This window comes from Notamacropus eugenii, chromosome 6 (genome assembly GCF_028372415.1).
Source record: "Notamacropus eugenii isolate mMacEug1 chromosome 6, mMacEug1.pri_v2, whole genome shotgun sequence".
NCBI classification, from domain to species: Eukaryota; Metazoa; Chordata; class Mammalia; order Diprotodontia; family Macropodidae; genus Notamacropus; species Notamacropus eugenii.
The window spans coordinates 290,443,450-290,460,139 of NC_092877.1; the positions used below are offsets into that span (position 1 = coordinate 290,443,450).

The 16,690-nt window shown below is 37.7% G+C and overlaps 1 pseudogene; it reads right to left on the bottom strand.

The window, feature by feature from the left end:
• Positions 1-2,873: 2,873 nt before the first annotated feature.
• LOC140511462 (small ribosomal subunit protein uS8-like) lies at positions 2,874-3,251 on the bottom strand (annotated as a pseudogene).
• Between the last annotated feature and the right edge of the window lie 13,439 nt (positions 3,252-16,690).

Genomic DNA, 16,690 nt, shown 5'->3' on the forward strand with positions numbered 1-16,690 from the left:
GAGAAAACCATAAATGTCTTCTGAGTCAGGAAGCCTAGGTTCTTATAAGAGCCCCACCAGTAATACCCTTGGCTTTTGGCAAATTATTTCTCTGGGTCTCAGTTTCTTCATCTGTGGAATGAATATGTTGAACTTTCTCACTCTAAGACCCAGTTACATTGCCCTGATTCTCTCACCCTATGAATTCTGCTGTTTTGATAGCATTCCTGAATCTATGAATGAGAGTTCTTTCACTGTTAGAAAAGTTGCTTTATTTCAAAGTTAATGAAACGTTTGCAGTTGGTTTCCTTAAATCTTGGCAAGGAAGCACATTTCCTAGAATTTCTTCAATGCTTTGATGACCCCAAGGTCTCAGTATGGGTACTATCTCTAACAATGTAGCTTACAATATGTCTATACTTTCTCATAGCTCTTGTTCATATCTCCCATAAGTGTTCCAAAAGGAATTCCAACCAACATGCTAAAGACCTTCCTCTGGAACTCTTTACATTGCTTAGATATCAGCAGAACATTCAGATTGTCAGATTTGCTCTTGTTGTATGACTGGCTGATAACAATCCTTTATATGACTTCTACCATACAACTCTATGTTGTTAATAACGGCTAACCACCATACACATATCTTTTTTTCCATTCATTTACAATTATAAGATATTTATAATACATAAGTGAATGATACATTTCTTGATTTGCCGTCACGTAACATCACCAAAAGAACATCATATGGGCCTTTATTTCAAAGGGAAGCTTTGGTTCATTAAAAGCACTATCCAGTTTCCTGAGAGTAATACAGCTCATTTTCCTGTCCCTGTTTAATTTTGATCCTATTCATTGTTCATTTGCAGGATCTGCTCAATATATACATATCTTGATGGACCAGTTTTGTGCATTGTCAGTCCAATTCTGTATCATCAGACAACAGACATTCTTTATTCACTTGTTTTCCCTGTGTGAAAAACTAAGCCAAACATTTTTGAATGATTAAGAGCATCATTTCGGAGACTTTGCAGCATTCTAGAACTTGATGCCAACAGCATGGTGTCATCGGCAAACAGAAAGATCTCAACATCTAAGGGATTCCCTCCTCTATTTTGATTCTATGTTGGACTTCAAATATGAGGATGAAAAATAACTTTGTATGATATATATATTCCTATTTTTCTCCTTCTGATATTAAACAAAGTATCATCAAAAAAAATTTACCTCTGTTCTTAACATTTTCCAAGGAATCTTGTATTATTCTGGCATATACATGGGAGACTGATAGAAAAGAACTACTAAACTAGAACTTTGTTCTACCACAGTGGTATTTAATCCTTTTTGAGTCATGGATCCCTTAGGAAATGCGGTGAAACCTATGGACCCCTCAAAATATTTGCTTGTAATCAAATATCCAGTATACATTAGACATGGTTGTTGAACCCAAGTCTTCTTAAATCCAAGACCAGTGCTTTAGCCTCTACATCATGTTTTCTGGGCTACTACAGAACATAATTTGTGAAAGTCTAACTGTTCTCTTCTCATATCTTCACCAAAGATTTCCTTGATGGATACAGATTTTGAAGGGATGGCAAAGTAGGCTTATGTGTCAATAGTCATTGATATTTCCTCTGTCTTCTATTTTTGGTGATAATATTATCTCTGATTATTTTTCTAAGCATGTTATTGCATCTTCTCTTGCAGACACTTTGAGAACTGTCACCTTAAGCACCTTTAGCTCTTGATATAGCACAACTACTTTTACCATTTTTGTTTTTTTAATTCGATTTATGCTTCTTAATACACAGCACATTGTGAATTGTGATATTAGAGTTCAAGTATGATTGCTCCACTGCCAGTAAAAGAAATCATGTTTTGCTACAGTAGCATTGACAGATCAACAGATCTTTTCTATTTTTCTCTTGATTTTGGTCCTTCCAGTTTCTTTCTTAAATACTCCTGAGATAATTGATTCTTTCTCCAAGCTTCCTATAAATCTTTTACCCTCCTCTGTTTCTCATTGTTTTTTCCCACTGAGATAATACTGCCCATAACCATCCCCCTTCCTCTTTTGAAAGATTTTTACAAATGAGTTTATATTCGAAATGAACATATTTTTTGCATATTTCTTGGTCAAGTGTTTTCTGGATGATGTTGCTTCTAGATTCTTTTGATCTCCTACATGTAGTCATTGTTGTATTTAATTTAAATTTCCCTAGAAAATGACAATAGTAAGCTGATGTCTGATACATTTTCCATTCATTACTTGTTTACAGAGGTGATGTTGGAGTTGCCTCAATTAATGTGTCAAACCTTCTCCTTTTTTTATTTCTTTGAATTTGATATTGACTTTAATCCTTTCCCTAGTGAATCAGTTATTTAATTCCAAAAGGTCTCCTATATCAGTCATTCCTTATTAGAACATAATCAATTTCCTTTTGATGATTTGGCATTTATTATGAGCAGTGACTCAAATTTTCTTCTTGAACAAGTACTTCTTGATAAACTGGAGGCTTCTTATAAACAATTTGCTTTGTCTTCTCATTTCTACTTCTGAACAGTGTTTTTTTTAATATATTTTAGCCATCTTCTCCTATGCATTGAAGTCACCAATGTATTTGATTATTTTGGAGGGTCTTATCAAGTTCTTTATAAGATTCTTCTACCTCCTCACCCTCTCCAGAAATGTAAGTCAAAATTACCTCTATAGTGGTTTTTTTTAACATATGATCATCATAGGGATAGGAACTGGATCTGTGGTTTCATTGTTACAAGAATTGTCTAGAACATTGAGAGGCTAAGTGACTAAGCCAGGGTCAAACAGCTATTATGTGTCAGAGATAAGTCTTTTTTTTTCTTTTGGAACATTTTATTTGTATGCATGTTTTACATCCTTAGAAAAAGAATCCTAGGATTTCTTCCTCCTGTGTATTTTCATATTGCTTCCTCATGGCCCATGATGCCAGCTGAGATTGTAAGCACAATGAATCCAAACTGATCGGATGGTAGCAGATTATTCTGCCACTTTTCCCCATCTTTCAATTGAACATCAAATCTGGGGCTGATTATATCACATTTGCTTAATCTGCCCATGAAGTTCACAACAATTTTTTCTGCTCTATGATCATCAATGATCTCAAATTCACCAATGATGCTTCATCATCACAGTTAAGAACCAGACAGTGACTTTAGAGCACAGCCTAATAAGAACCTGGCATTTTCCTCACTTTTTTGCTTTTGAGAGCTTCTGCCAGGACATTCTCGCACACCATGGTGGCAACACTACAAGATGGAGGGAAGTGGCAGAGACAAGTCTTGACCCCAGATCTTCCTAGCTCTGAGGCTGCTTCTCTCTCCCATACTCCACACTACTATCTCTTAATGTTTATCACAAACACCAAAATAGAGATGATCAAATATCCCATGAAATAATGTTTATCATTGTTTTGCAGTTCACAATAAAGCCATCTCTACCCATTTCTTTATTAGTCTCTTTAAGGAGTACTTATTAGCCATCTTTCTATTTTGCTGTAGCCTCCATTTATATTCCAGTTTAATTTGTGATGAGAACGTCAGCATTAATATGATTCAGTTCCTGTAGGAGTATATGTACTCATTGGCTACTGAATGAGAATTGCACATTTAAAGCACCAACAGCTAAATTAATGTTCATAGACAGTCTAAAGTGATTGTTAATGCCCTCTGGTCCCCCCTTTCTGACACTCTGCCACTAGCACAGGATTCAGGGCTACTTTGTATCTTTTCTTTGTTTCATGTGTTGCTATGGCAACTAATAATTCATAGCAAAGGATTCATCGTTGAGTGGTCAGCCTACTCATCATGATGAGTCCTTCTATACTTAGCTGGTCCTCAGAAGCAAACTGTATTTTTCCAGGACCATATCTGAACCTTTTCTGCTTTGTAGAACCATCCAAAGCTTACATTCCTGGCATAGCCTTTGAAAACCTAGGACCATGTCTCCACACTAAGATGAGGTTTTGGAACAGACATTTGTAAAGGTTTCATAAGAACAGCTACTGTAAAACCACTCATATGACACTTCCCAGAAATGAAAACTGGTTTGTGAAATGAGTTCTGATTGCAATTTTTTCAATCTATAGTGAGCCAGGATGAACAAAATACTCTTTGATTGCAAAGCATTGACCCATGGGAAATTAATTAACTCCTTGAGTGCACTTAGGTTACTGATTAGGAATGACTTGCACAACTATAGAATGTCCAGGCATCCTGAGTTTCCATATTTTTTCCTTCTTCTAGGCACTTTAATGTTAGGAAAATATTTTATCTACTGGTTTATCACAGGTCTTAGGTTTAATTTTATATTAAGTAACTAATCTGGTGCTCCACACATATTAGGTACTCAGTAATTAGTTTTTAATGAATTGACAATTCTTTTCAAGAGAAGAAAACTTAGCCATAATTTAGTCATTGCCCTTCGTTGTCACAGTTATTTTGCAGGTGACTGAACTGGATCAGGTACTGCCCTGAAGACAGAATCTGTAGCTTCTGCCTCCCAGAGTGCTGTAGTGAAAAGGCTAGATGTGAAATCTGAGGATCTGACTTTAAACTCTTACCCTGCTACTTGTTTATCTATACAGTCTTAGATATGTTTACTCACCACTCTGACCCTTGATTTCCTCATTTGTAAAATTCAAGGACTGGCTAGAATCAGGGGTGGGGAACCTGTGGCCTCAAGGCCACATGTGACCCTCTAGGACTTCAGGTGTGGCCCTTTGACTGAATCCAAACCTCACAGAAACAATCCCCTTAACAAAAGGATTTGTTCTGTATAACTTGGACTCAGTCAAAAGGCCACACTCAAGGACCTAGAAAGCCACATGTAGCCTCAAAGCCATAGGTTCCCCGCCCTGGTTGCTAGATAATCTCTAAGGTTTTTGCCATCTCTAAATCTTGTTATCCTAAATTAGGAGGAAGAAAGATAGAGGACTGCTTCCCCTTTCCCTTTCTTTATTTTTTCATTAGCTTGAAATCCAGAAAGTAAAGTCTACACTATAGCAAAAAGTTACTTTGCAAACCCCTTGAAAGTATTTTGGGTCCAATTGTCTATAACAAACAAAATGTTTTGATAACAACACTAGACTATGGTAAAGTAATTCATTTTCTAGGAAAATGCTAATGCCCGGTCAGGTTCCTTGAATCATCAGTGTGAAAACTGCTAGGTTCCTCACTCCTTTGCCCTTCTTGGCAATGTCATAATTATCAATTGATATTCCATTACCTTCTATTCATGTTTAATGATGGCACTTCCATCCTCTACTACTCAGCTCAAGACAGTCCAACAGGACTTGAAGAAGGGTAGTGATATGTATGTGACTACATTAAGGAGGTGGCTTTCTACTAACAGGGTTGGACTCCTTTAGGATTCCTCCTTGATATAAAAGTTCCAACACTACCCATCCACCCCCACTACCAGTAACCCTCAGAACTTGAGTAGAATTGGAAATAAATCAGGTATAAATTTGCCTCCAATCCTCAGGTGATTCTGGGGAACAGAATATGGACATTATTAGATATGATCTGAATAGTGCTGAAGTAATGAACTTAAGGACACAGAAATCTTACGTTTCTCTCTCCTTCCCCCTTCCCACATTTCTCTTTCTTGCTAGCAAACTGAAAGGGCAATAGGCGACAAGAATGCAATTCTTCGCTCCCTAGTCCTAAAGAATGTACTTTGGCCTCGGCGGTCCCTCATGCCTAGAATGTCCTCCCTCTTCACCTCCATCTCTCAGAATGCCTGGTTTCCTAAGTGCCACCTTCTGCGAGAGTTCTTTCCTGGTATGCCCAGCTAATGGTGTCTTCTTCACCTTCTATCTGCTTTTTATGTATCTTGAGTATGTCTTTCTGTGGATCCTAATCTATCCTGTCTACATAACCTTATCTTTGCACACATCATTGCATGTATCCTGTAAGTTTGTCTCCCTCATTGGAAATGGAGTTTGTTGAAGTCAGGGGTTGTTTTAATTTTGTCTTTGAATTCCCAGAGCTTAGCACAGGTAAATGCTTGATGATTGATTGATCCAGTTCACAAGAATGCTCTGCCTTTGGAGTTATTCTTAAAAATTATATTCTTAATTTATAGTGGTTACTTTTTCATGGTTTTCATATCTGTACTGAGTTAAAAACCTCCATGGAAGTTCATAGCTTACAAGTGTACATTAAACATCTTTTCAGCACATTTTTTTCTCCTGTGAAGTTCAGCCAGTAGAATATTTGATGGTTTGTAGATCCCAAAGTTTACTAGCTGGGAAATAGGAGGAATGATAAGTTGTACCCTTAGATCATGTTGTTCATTAACCATGTTATTTTCCCTAGAGATACCGTAGTAATTTGAGAGACAGATAGACAAACAGAGACAATGACAGAGAGAGAAAAAGAGAGAGAGGAAAGAAGACAAAGAAAGAAAAAGAGAGGGGGGGGGACCTTTTCCCATAGCAACTTTATTTAACTTTATTTAAGGACCTGCAGTTCATTGGTGTGGTCGTTCCCTCAGCCAGCTCAGATCACAACCCTCCAGGCTTTAGTCAATGTTTACTGAGAGTTGCTATAAGGCATTTCTACTTCCTATTAGAACACATTGGGAACTCTGATGTCAAAGTGCAAATATGTTAATTCCACTGCCACTGTTGAAGAGAATGCTCTATTGTAGCAATCTGTAGTAAATTTCAGCAGTTGATGGCCAGCTGGCCAATTCAGGTGGGTTTATCTTCAGAAGACATACTAATGATTAATCATAAGATCTATTACTCAAAGCCATTTCAGCTTGGTAGGAACTCCCAGAGTGTGCTTTGCTGGAAACAGTCTTTAGAAAGCTAGGGTCATCTCCATGCTATGATTGGAATAAGTATTTAGGGGAGACCCTAGGAAACAATGAAAGTAATAACAGCCAATTTCAAAGTAATAAAAGCCTAACCTGACTCTGTAAGACAGAACTTCCCATTCAAAGTGGTAAAAAAAATATACACTTTTTTTGGCTTTAGGTCTAGACCTCTGATTGCATGGAGTAGGACTTGAATTCTGATCTTATGACTGAAACCACTTCTCTCTCTATCCCCTACACTTAACCGTCCTTCACCTCATTTTTAGTGCAGTGAAAATGTCATAATTTTCCTTGACTTGAGATATAAAATCAAACAGGGAAAAGACTTTTTCTGAACAAAAGCTGATCTCCTTCTGCCTGGCACATTGTTCTCATGACGATGATAGCTTCCTTTAACTTCACGGCGGAGACTATAGTTTTATTCCTTTCAGCCCTAAATGTCTACTTATGACCATAAATGAGATTCTTGCTGAGGAGATGATGGGTTTTTCCCCTCTCCCTAATGTCTGAGCTATACTATTGAAAAGCCTGGTGAGATTTCAGGCAAGGCTAGGCAAGAGCAGGGATGCCTTGTTGTCACTGCTGTTTAAAATAAATCCTGTTAATATCCATGAAGGACTGTGGCTGAAATGTTTACCTTTTGAACCCTACCCTAAGGAAATAGTCTCTTGAAGCTTTGGCTAATATTTCCACAGATTCTCAAATTCAAAACTCAGTTGCCTCTTAATGGAGATTTTAACTGCACTATTGATTATAGCACAGATAGGAACCATTCAGAGTCTTATCTTCATATGATTTAATTGACACCAAGAGGTATTTTAATTGAAATGTTAGACTTCCTCAGTAGAACTATCCTTTGGTTTTTTTGCAAGGCAATCTAGGTTTTATGCTTTTAATCGCCATCTGTTGTTCAATAAATGTCAAATTGCTCCTAATGGTCTCTCTAAGCATGGGCTTCAGTTTGTTGTTGTCGGGTTGTTTTTTTTTTTTTAATTTGCTTTTGTACTCTGTGTTCGTTATAGGCAAACGAGCTCTTTCCTTTTAAACCCTCATTTCTCATGGTGTCTCAGTTCAGTTAGAACGGAAAAGTGATTAGAAACAAAAAGACAGAAACATTTTTTGCGTGTGTTTCCTTTTTAATTCTTTCAGGCAGCAGTGAGATTTAGAAAGTCTATAAAAATCTCAGCAGTACTGGTGATTTCAGTCCCACTCAAAGCATAAAAGGAATAGAGACCTCCAGAAAGTCAGCAAGTCACTTGGTTTTTCTGATCGTATTAGAGACTGACAGATGAAAGTTAACCAACAAATCCACTGGATACAGCCAGGTTCAAAGAGTGCTGGTGAGATCTTGACTTCAGGAGCTAAAAGGAATTGCCTTTTACCCACTGAGCATTTTGCTGGGGTAAGAGAGCAGCAATGAAAGAAATCCATTACCCTCAGGACCTCAGGTGAATTCAGAACTGAATAAGCCAAGGGCTAGAGGTAGGAGAAACAGAGTAGCACTCTATATAAAATGATTTTCATCTCTTCCCTCCTCAGAGCTGTCTCAGTACTTGGTTTTTATCACTCATACCAGCATCACACTCTGTTTTGCATTATTTTCATTTCTGAATACTGTTGACTCCCCTATAAGAGTATAAGCTCCTTGTGGACAGAGACTCTATGATGCCTTGCATTAGGCTTTATCCATAAAAGATGCTCAATGAACGTGCATTGAATCAAATGGAATTTCCAGTAGCAAAAAGGAAGCATAAGAAACTGATTTCTTGGGGAGCCATAAAGTGGCTGCTCAAGAAGGAGAAGCTTTTCTTAGTCCCCTTTAGCTTTCTGACTCTGAACTTCATGAATGAAAGGTCACCTGTCAAGGTTAAATCATTTGAATGGCACTGTTTTCCTGTAAAATGCTATAGGGTTTTTTTTTGCACTATATTGTCTGTCACTAGCAAAAGGGAGATTTACCTTAGAGATGTTTGTATGAAGCCGGCAGCCAGATTTCTAACAACAAAACAAATGGCATGTTTGATTGCTTGAATACAAGTCTAAAATATTCTTGAAGGTCTGTGAGAAGTATTTTCCAAGAGGTAATTAGAATTGGTTGAAATACAGTGCTATAAATGGTGGATTGGCACGGTTTTACAAGAAACAGATCATAACTCAACATCTTAATGACTTTTTCTTTGGAGAAGGTCAGCAAAGCTATTAGCAAGGGAAGTGGGCATGCAGAGTGGCCTATCTTAGATGGTGAGTGAACTTTGAGCAAAGTATCTCAGTGTTGCCCGGCCAGGATTCTCAAACTAATTATGTGGATTGGCTCTGTTTTCTCATGAGCAAAGAGCTGAGAGGGACTAAAATAGGACTGCAGGCTCCTGGATGTCCTTTTGAAACACATTCATAGAATCTCATTGCTAGAAGGACCTCAGAGACTACCTATACCTGATTGTGTATCCCCTCATCCCTTTTTCAATTTACTCGACAGGTAATCACAAAGCCTCTGCTTAAATCCCTACAGTAGAGGAGAACTCACTACCTACCAGGACAGATTTTGGACAGCTCTAATTACAAGGACTTTTCTTCACTTTATATCCAGTCTAAATCTGCTTTTCTGCAGCTTCTACTCACTGTTCCCATCCTGCACTCCAGAATTAAGCAGCATAAGTCAGAGACCTCTTCTCTATGACAATCCTTCAACTACTAGAACACAGTGATCACATGACCCTAAGTTTTCTATTTTCCAAACTAATTATCCCCGCTTTTGTTTGCTTAACTATAGTTATCAAAAGACTTGGAAAAATATGTGCCAATACACCCATTTTTCTCCTAGGTCCTTCGGCCCAGGAAAACAAAAATGGACAAGAATTGATCTAGTTGTAAATGGACCCATACATTAAAAATCAGTCAAAAAAACCTGCCCAAGTGTAAAGCGAGGCTCAGTTCTGGGCTTCTTAAAAAAAATTATTGTTAGCATTTTTTTTTACCCCTTCCCTTAATGAGTCGGTCAACAAGTTTAAAATTAGAAAGTTAAATTTCTCTTTAGAGGCTATCTAACTCCCTGTCTGGGTCTCTCTTCTATCCCTTTTCCATAACTCTCCAGAAACCCAGTGTCCTCAAACTGCTCTGGCTGACCATAGTCTTGTTCTGTGACACCCTTCCCAAGTTTATCCTTCCCCAAAGTACTGCTTCTGAATTCTCTCTCAGTTCTTGCACTCTGGACCCATCAAAATTCCCATTTCTTACTCTAGATTATTAATGAGTAAAGAAATGTATATTGAAACAACTCTGAAGGACCACATCACCCCTATCAGACTGGTTAATATGACAATAAAGGAAAATGATAAATGTTGGAGGAGATTGGGAAAACTGGGACACTAGTGCACTGTTGGTAGAGTTGTGAGCTGATTCAGCCATTCTGGAGAGCAATTTGGAACTATTCCCAAAGGGCTAGAAAATTGTGGATAGCCTTTGACCCAGCAATACAACTACTATATCTGTAGATCAACAAGATCAAAAAGAAAAAGGAACTATGTGTAAATAAACCTTTTGAAGCAGCTCTTTTTGTGGTAGCTAAGAACTGAAAACCAAAGTGATACCCATCAATTGAGAAATGGCTAACTCAGCTGTGGTATATGATTGTGATGAAATATCACTGTGTTACAATGTAGCAGCAAGCTGCCTGACACATCCAGGATGGCCTGCTAGCATGGGTTCTTACATCTGCTTTTCTAAAAGGAAAGCAACTTTTGAGGGGTCAATAATCTTTCATCACATATACCAACAGAGAAAATACAAGCAGAGAAATAAAGACCCACAGACAGGGCTTCTAACTGTCTGACCATAAGCAATACATACATCACAGATCAACAGACCAATCCGACTGTCTGACCATTACATATATACATAGTTACCAGAGAGACAAGCACCAACATCTGGGTTTTCAAAGTTGGGAGGGCCTCCTTAACGGCTACCCAGAGTCTCATCTGTCACATGAACCTTCTTCCAAAGAGTAAGCCCCAAAGCAAAACCTCACCTCAGAGTATATATACACTTTTCAGAGCCAGAGGGCATCAGCACCCTAGTGAACCAGTGCCTTATTAGCAATTAACAAAAGATGAGGGACTTCCTACAAAACAAGTCTCCCCTCATCAAGGTTTCCTTAACAGGCTCCACCTAAGGTCTATTAATGGGCAGGTGAAGATCTTTAATTTGCATTACACTCCATTTGGGGTTTTCTTGGCAAAAATACTGAAGTGGTTTGCCGTTTCCTTCTCCAGATGGTTTTACAGATGAGGCAGGGAAGGTCTTTAACTCCCATTAACATAAATCCCATTAACATTACACATAAGAAATGACAAACAAAATTATTTCAGAAAAACCTGGAAATACTTACATGAACTGATGCAATGTGAAGTAAAGGAATTGAGAGAACACTGTACACAGTAGCAGCAGTATTGTAGGACAAAGAATTGTGAATGAGTTAGCTGTTCTCAGTAATACCATGATCCAAGACAATCACAAAGGACTCATGAAGAATGGTAGAATGACTGTCTGCCTCCAGACAAAGAAGTGATATTGTTTGAATACATACTGAACCATGTTCTTTTTCTTTTATTTGAGGCTTCTTATACAAAATGGCTAATATGGAAATGTTTTTACATGATTACCTATGTATAACCTATATCTGATTGCTTACCATCTCAGGGAGAGGGAAGGGCAGAAAAGGAAAAATAGAATTTGGAATTCAAAACTTCAAAAAAAACTGATGTTAAAAAATTTTAACATGTAATTGAGGAAAAATAAAATATATTAAATTATTAAAAAAAACTCCCATTTCTTCAGTATATGCTAGCTATGTATTAGAAAAGCAATGTGATTTTAAAATTGCATACTACAGAGTAAGTGAAAGCAGCTCTCTAACCTTCATGCGGGAGGGGTGAGGGTGTTATGCATTATGCTAAATAAATACTTTCAGGTAAGACTGCTTTAATGAGTGAGAAGGAGAAAAGGGACATTCATACTACTTCCTACCCTCTTCTATTATCCCTTCCCTGGAATTCATCCCTCCTCACCTATTAGGATCCCAAACTTTCTTTAATGCTAAGTTTATTTGCCATCTCCTAGAGGAAGGTGTTTCTGTTTCCTCTGGTTGATATTGCACTCTCCTGTCTCCACAAATTATCAAGTATGTACTTACCTGTTTACATATAGAAAAGAATGTCCTTGAGGGCTTGGACTGTTTTTTAATTTTATTTTTTCTCTAATACCTAGCATAGTGCCCTGCACATAGGAGTTATTGGATCATTCTATCTCTTTTCGTTTTTAGGGGAAGGAGCTGGAAGGCATAAGTGTTGCTTTCTCCTTCATAACTCTTGTTTTCCTTCAAGCTCATTCTGTCAGATGATTCCAGAGTCACACTGAGAGAGAGAAACAAACATATTTGACCCCATAGTGAAGCTCCCTTCTTCACTCTCTGATATCATCTTTCTATCTCTATGTGTAAGTCCCAGGGGGAGAACTAGACTTAACAGGGGTTAAAAAAAGTTTAAATTTAAAAATAAAAAGTATCCCTGCTTAATCTGACAAACATTTACTGAGCTTTTTCAACATGCAGAATATTATGCTAATACCTGAAGAGGATAAAGAGTTTAGTACATAGGATCATAGATTTGGAACTAGAGAGGACCTAAGTTATCTTCCAAATTACATATTACAAATGAAGAAACTGAGGCCCAAAAAAAGTCAAGTGACTTTCCCAAGGTCACACAGGTCATAAATGGCAGAGCAGATTCAAATTCAGATTTTCTAACTTCAAATCCAGCACTGTCTGCTGTACTTTGCAGCCACAAATGCTTGTTTTCTTCATTTTCTTCCTTCCTTACTTTTTTAGGACTTACAGTCTAATAAGAAGACATGATGTACAGACTAGTGATGATAAAACTGATTATGAGAGAAGTACATTATAGAAATAAAGACAGGCTTATGTAAATCCAGGGATGAGGAGGCATGCGGGTAACAGTCATAACTGACTGGGAAAATCAGGAAGTTTCATGGAAGTGATGGCATTTCAACTAAATTTTAAAGCAAAGGTTCCTAACATGGGGTCCAGGAATTAGTGGGGGGAGTGCTTTAAATGTAAATTTTTCTATTTGTATACATATATATTTTATTATCCCCAATTACACATTAAAATAATTTTTTTAACATTTGGTTTTTTTTGTTTTGCATTCCAAATTCTATCCTTCCGTCTCTCTTTCCCCTCCTACCCTCCCTGAGATGGTAAGAATCAGATATAGGTTATATATATGTACTAATGTAAAACATTTCCATATCAGTTATTTTGTGCAAGAAGACTTGAATAAAAGAAAAAATGAAAGAAAAAAATAGCATGCTTCAGTGTGTATTCAATCAATATCAGTTCTTTCTCTGGAGGCAGACAGTATGCTTCATCATGAGTCCTTTGGGATTGTCTTGGATCATTGTACTACTGAGAGTATAGCTAATTCATTCACAGTTCATTGTACAATATTACCATTACAATGTATCATGTTCTCCTGGTTCTGTTCACTTCACTTTGCATCAGTTCATGTAAATCTGTCCAGGTTTTCTGAAATCATCCTCCTTGTCATTTCTTATAGCAATTGGGGGGACAAGAGTTCATATATTTTGACCATTATAACAACATAATTGGTTTCCTTTGTAATCATATGTATTTTATTTTGCACATTTAAAAACATTATTCTCATAAGGGGTTCATAGAATTATCCAGATCATTGAAGGGGTCCATGATACAAAAAAAGTTTAGGAATCCTTGCTTTAAGAGATAGGTTGATTTTCTAAGGTGGTGTTGGAGGGAAAGGAGAGATTACAAACATTGCAGGCAGAGATGACAGTGTGAGGCAAGGCAGCAGGAAGGCACAAAGAACAGTGAGCAGTCCAGTTCAATTGGTTACAGTAAAGAGGAAGTTAAGAGTACCTAGCAAAGATAAATAGAAAAATACAGTGGCACCATACTTTGTAGGGACTTTGAATACCAGAATAAGGAGGTTGAACATAATTGAATTAGCAATGGGGAATTATTAGAATATTTTCAAAGCAGGGGGAACCATGATATTTGCACTTTGAGAACAGGAATAGGACAACTGTAGCTATCAATAAGTCGATCCCTGAGCAAAATTGTGAACTCAAAATTCAAATTTAAGAAATATTTATTAAATGTCTACTACATGCCAGTCACTAGGCACAGAATTGCGAACACAAAGACAAAAGCAAATCAGTCACTGTCCTCGTGGACCTTACATCCTACAGGAAGTAGAAAAGACTAAGAGAAATTTGACTTTAGGATCTCCTATCTTAATTTATGGCTAATTTATAATTAGTTATTATAAAGTTTCACAATGACTTTGCATATTAGTAAATATGTATCAACTAAATTTTAGTGTAATTGGTGTTTGACTCTAACACTATATTTATAAGCCCAGTTTCCATAATTGTTCATGGAACAGGGAGTCTGCTCATGTTTTTTTTTTTTTAATTCAGGACAAAATGAGAAGGCAAAGCCCTCCAACCCTAACTTCTAGTAACTGTGGAATACTGGGGTTCTCTGGAAAAGGTTTATAGTCTGTCACCAGGAAAAGGGAGAGATTTTCCTTAAGGCTTCTTTGTATGAAGTTTATCATCAGCTTTCTAATATAGATATGACTGATCACTTAGAATCTAAAATATCCTTCTAGGGAAAAATAGCTAATAATGGTAAGAGCTGGTACATCTATGATGCCTTAAGATTTACAAAAATCCAGGGAGATTGATACTAGGAGTAATATGATTCCAACTGTATAGATAAGAACACAGGTTCAGAGAAGTAAAGGGACTTGTCCAAGGTCACGCAATCAGATCCTGGTTTTCTGATTCTAAGATCAGGGGTCCTTCTACTGCATAGTAGAAACAAAATTGGGTTAAGGCACTTTTTTACCCCTGGACAAAATTTGGCAATTATACTCCCATACGCCTGAGGTTTTCTGAAGTTAGGTAGACTAATCAACAGAGTATTAGACTGAGTTTCAATCCTGCTTCTGTCAGGACACTTTGGGCAAATCATTGTTGTCTTAGTCTCAGCTTCCTCATCTGTAAAATAGGGATATTAACATCTACCTCATCACCTCATGCCTGGATTGTTGCAATAGCCAGATTCAGTCACCCTAGCCTCTCTCCAAACCATCATCCACTTAGCTGCCAAAGAGATCTTTCCAAAATACAGACCTAACCAACTTTGTCCCTCAACTCAATCAACTCCAGAGGGTTCCTGTGATCTCCACGAACAAATACAAAATCCTCTTGCTTTTAAAGCCCTTGACAATCTGTTACCTTTCTACATTTCCAGCTTCCTTACAATTTGTTCCCATCCACATAATCTGTCTTCCAGCAACGTTAGCCTTTCTGCTCTTCCCTCCACACAAAAATCCATCTACCCACTTAATGCCTTTTCACTGGCATCCCCACATGCCTGGAGTGTTCTCCCTACTCAACCTCCAACTCCTGGCTTCTCTGGCTTTCAAGAGTTGAATCAAGCCCCATCTTTTGCAAGGGGTCTTTCCTGGCTCCCCACTTACTCCTCATGTTAGTACCTTCTCTTATGTTACCTCCAATATATTCTAACTATCTATCTCTCTAATTTTTCCAATGTACACAACTGTATATTTTCTGCTGCATTAAAATATGAGGAGAGGGACTGTGGTTTTTTTTTAACCATTCTTTGTGTCCCAGATGCTTAGCATAGTGCCTGGCACATAGTAGGCACTTAATAAATGACTACTGATGGAGAAAGAGTGCTTTGTAATTGTTAAAGATCCACATGAATGCTAATTACTCACTGTATTACAATGCAGTATGAATTATTACAAAACGTATACACTTTACGGGTACTCTGGAGAATAGAATTTTCTGGTATTCAATGTAATTGCATTTATAAAATATAGTGATTTAAAATGTCTGTCATTTCAAGTTGTGCCTTAGGCAGGTGGCCATTTTGTCCAACCCTAGTCATCGTCATAGATGAGGGAAGGATATTCTGAAAGGTCTTTAAAATTGAAACACAGTGCTACAAATGAGGGTGCCTTGGGGTATAACTAACCAAGGGATTCCTTTCCATTCCCCAGCCTTGGAAACATGATTCTTCAAGTCCACTCATTTCCTTTGTCAGCGTGGTTGAAATTAGTTTGTTTTCTGGTCATGGTTAATACTGACAAATGCTTCCTCTGAGCTGTGGAAGCTGCTGTGGTTAGGTATGAAGTTGTAAAACCAGAGCAACAATTTGCTACTTCTAATTCAAAGACATTCACAGTGAGCAGACCTATGGACTCTGGAACAGCCTTTCCAGCCCTCCTGTAGTTAAGGCTTCCAAAGGTGAAAGCTCCCAGTAAACTGTGATTAAAAAGAAACCAACTGAATAATTGCCTAATTACCTGCTATATTTAGCATGATAGTGAGTTCCAATGCTACCTGGCATTTCTGCCCTGCAGCTTTCCTCAGCCCCTCAGGACATCTCAAGTGCCATAATTCATAGCATTATTTGTAGCTAATCCCAAGAGCTTGGCTATGGGGGCAAGTATATGTATGTGTCTCTCATAATAAGGGGAGGTCTGCTGGGGGAAAACAGATTTAACTTATAATAAAATAGTTGTCCAAGTTCTTGCAGTAACCTCCTAATTGGTCTGGCTTCCTTCTCTGGTGTGTCACCACTCCAAACCATTCTCTATATAACTGCCACAGGGATATTCCTAAAGCTCAGGTCTGACCATATCATTCCCCTGCTCAATAAACTATTACCCCCAAGATCAAATATAAATGCCCATGTTCATCACT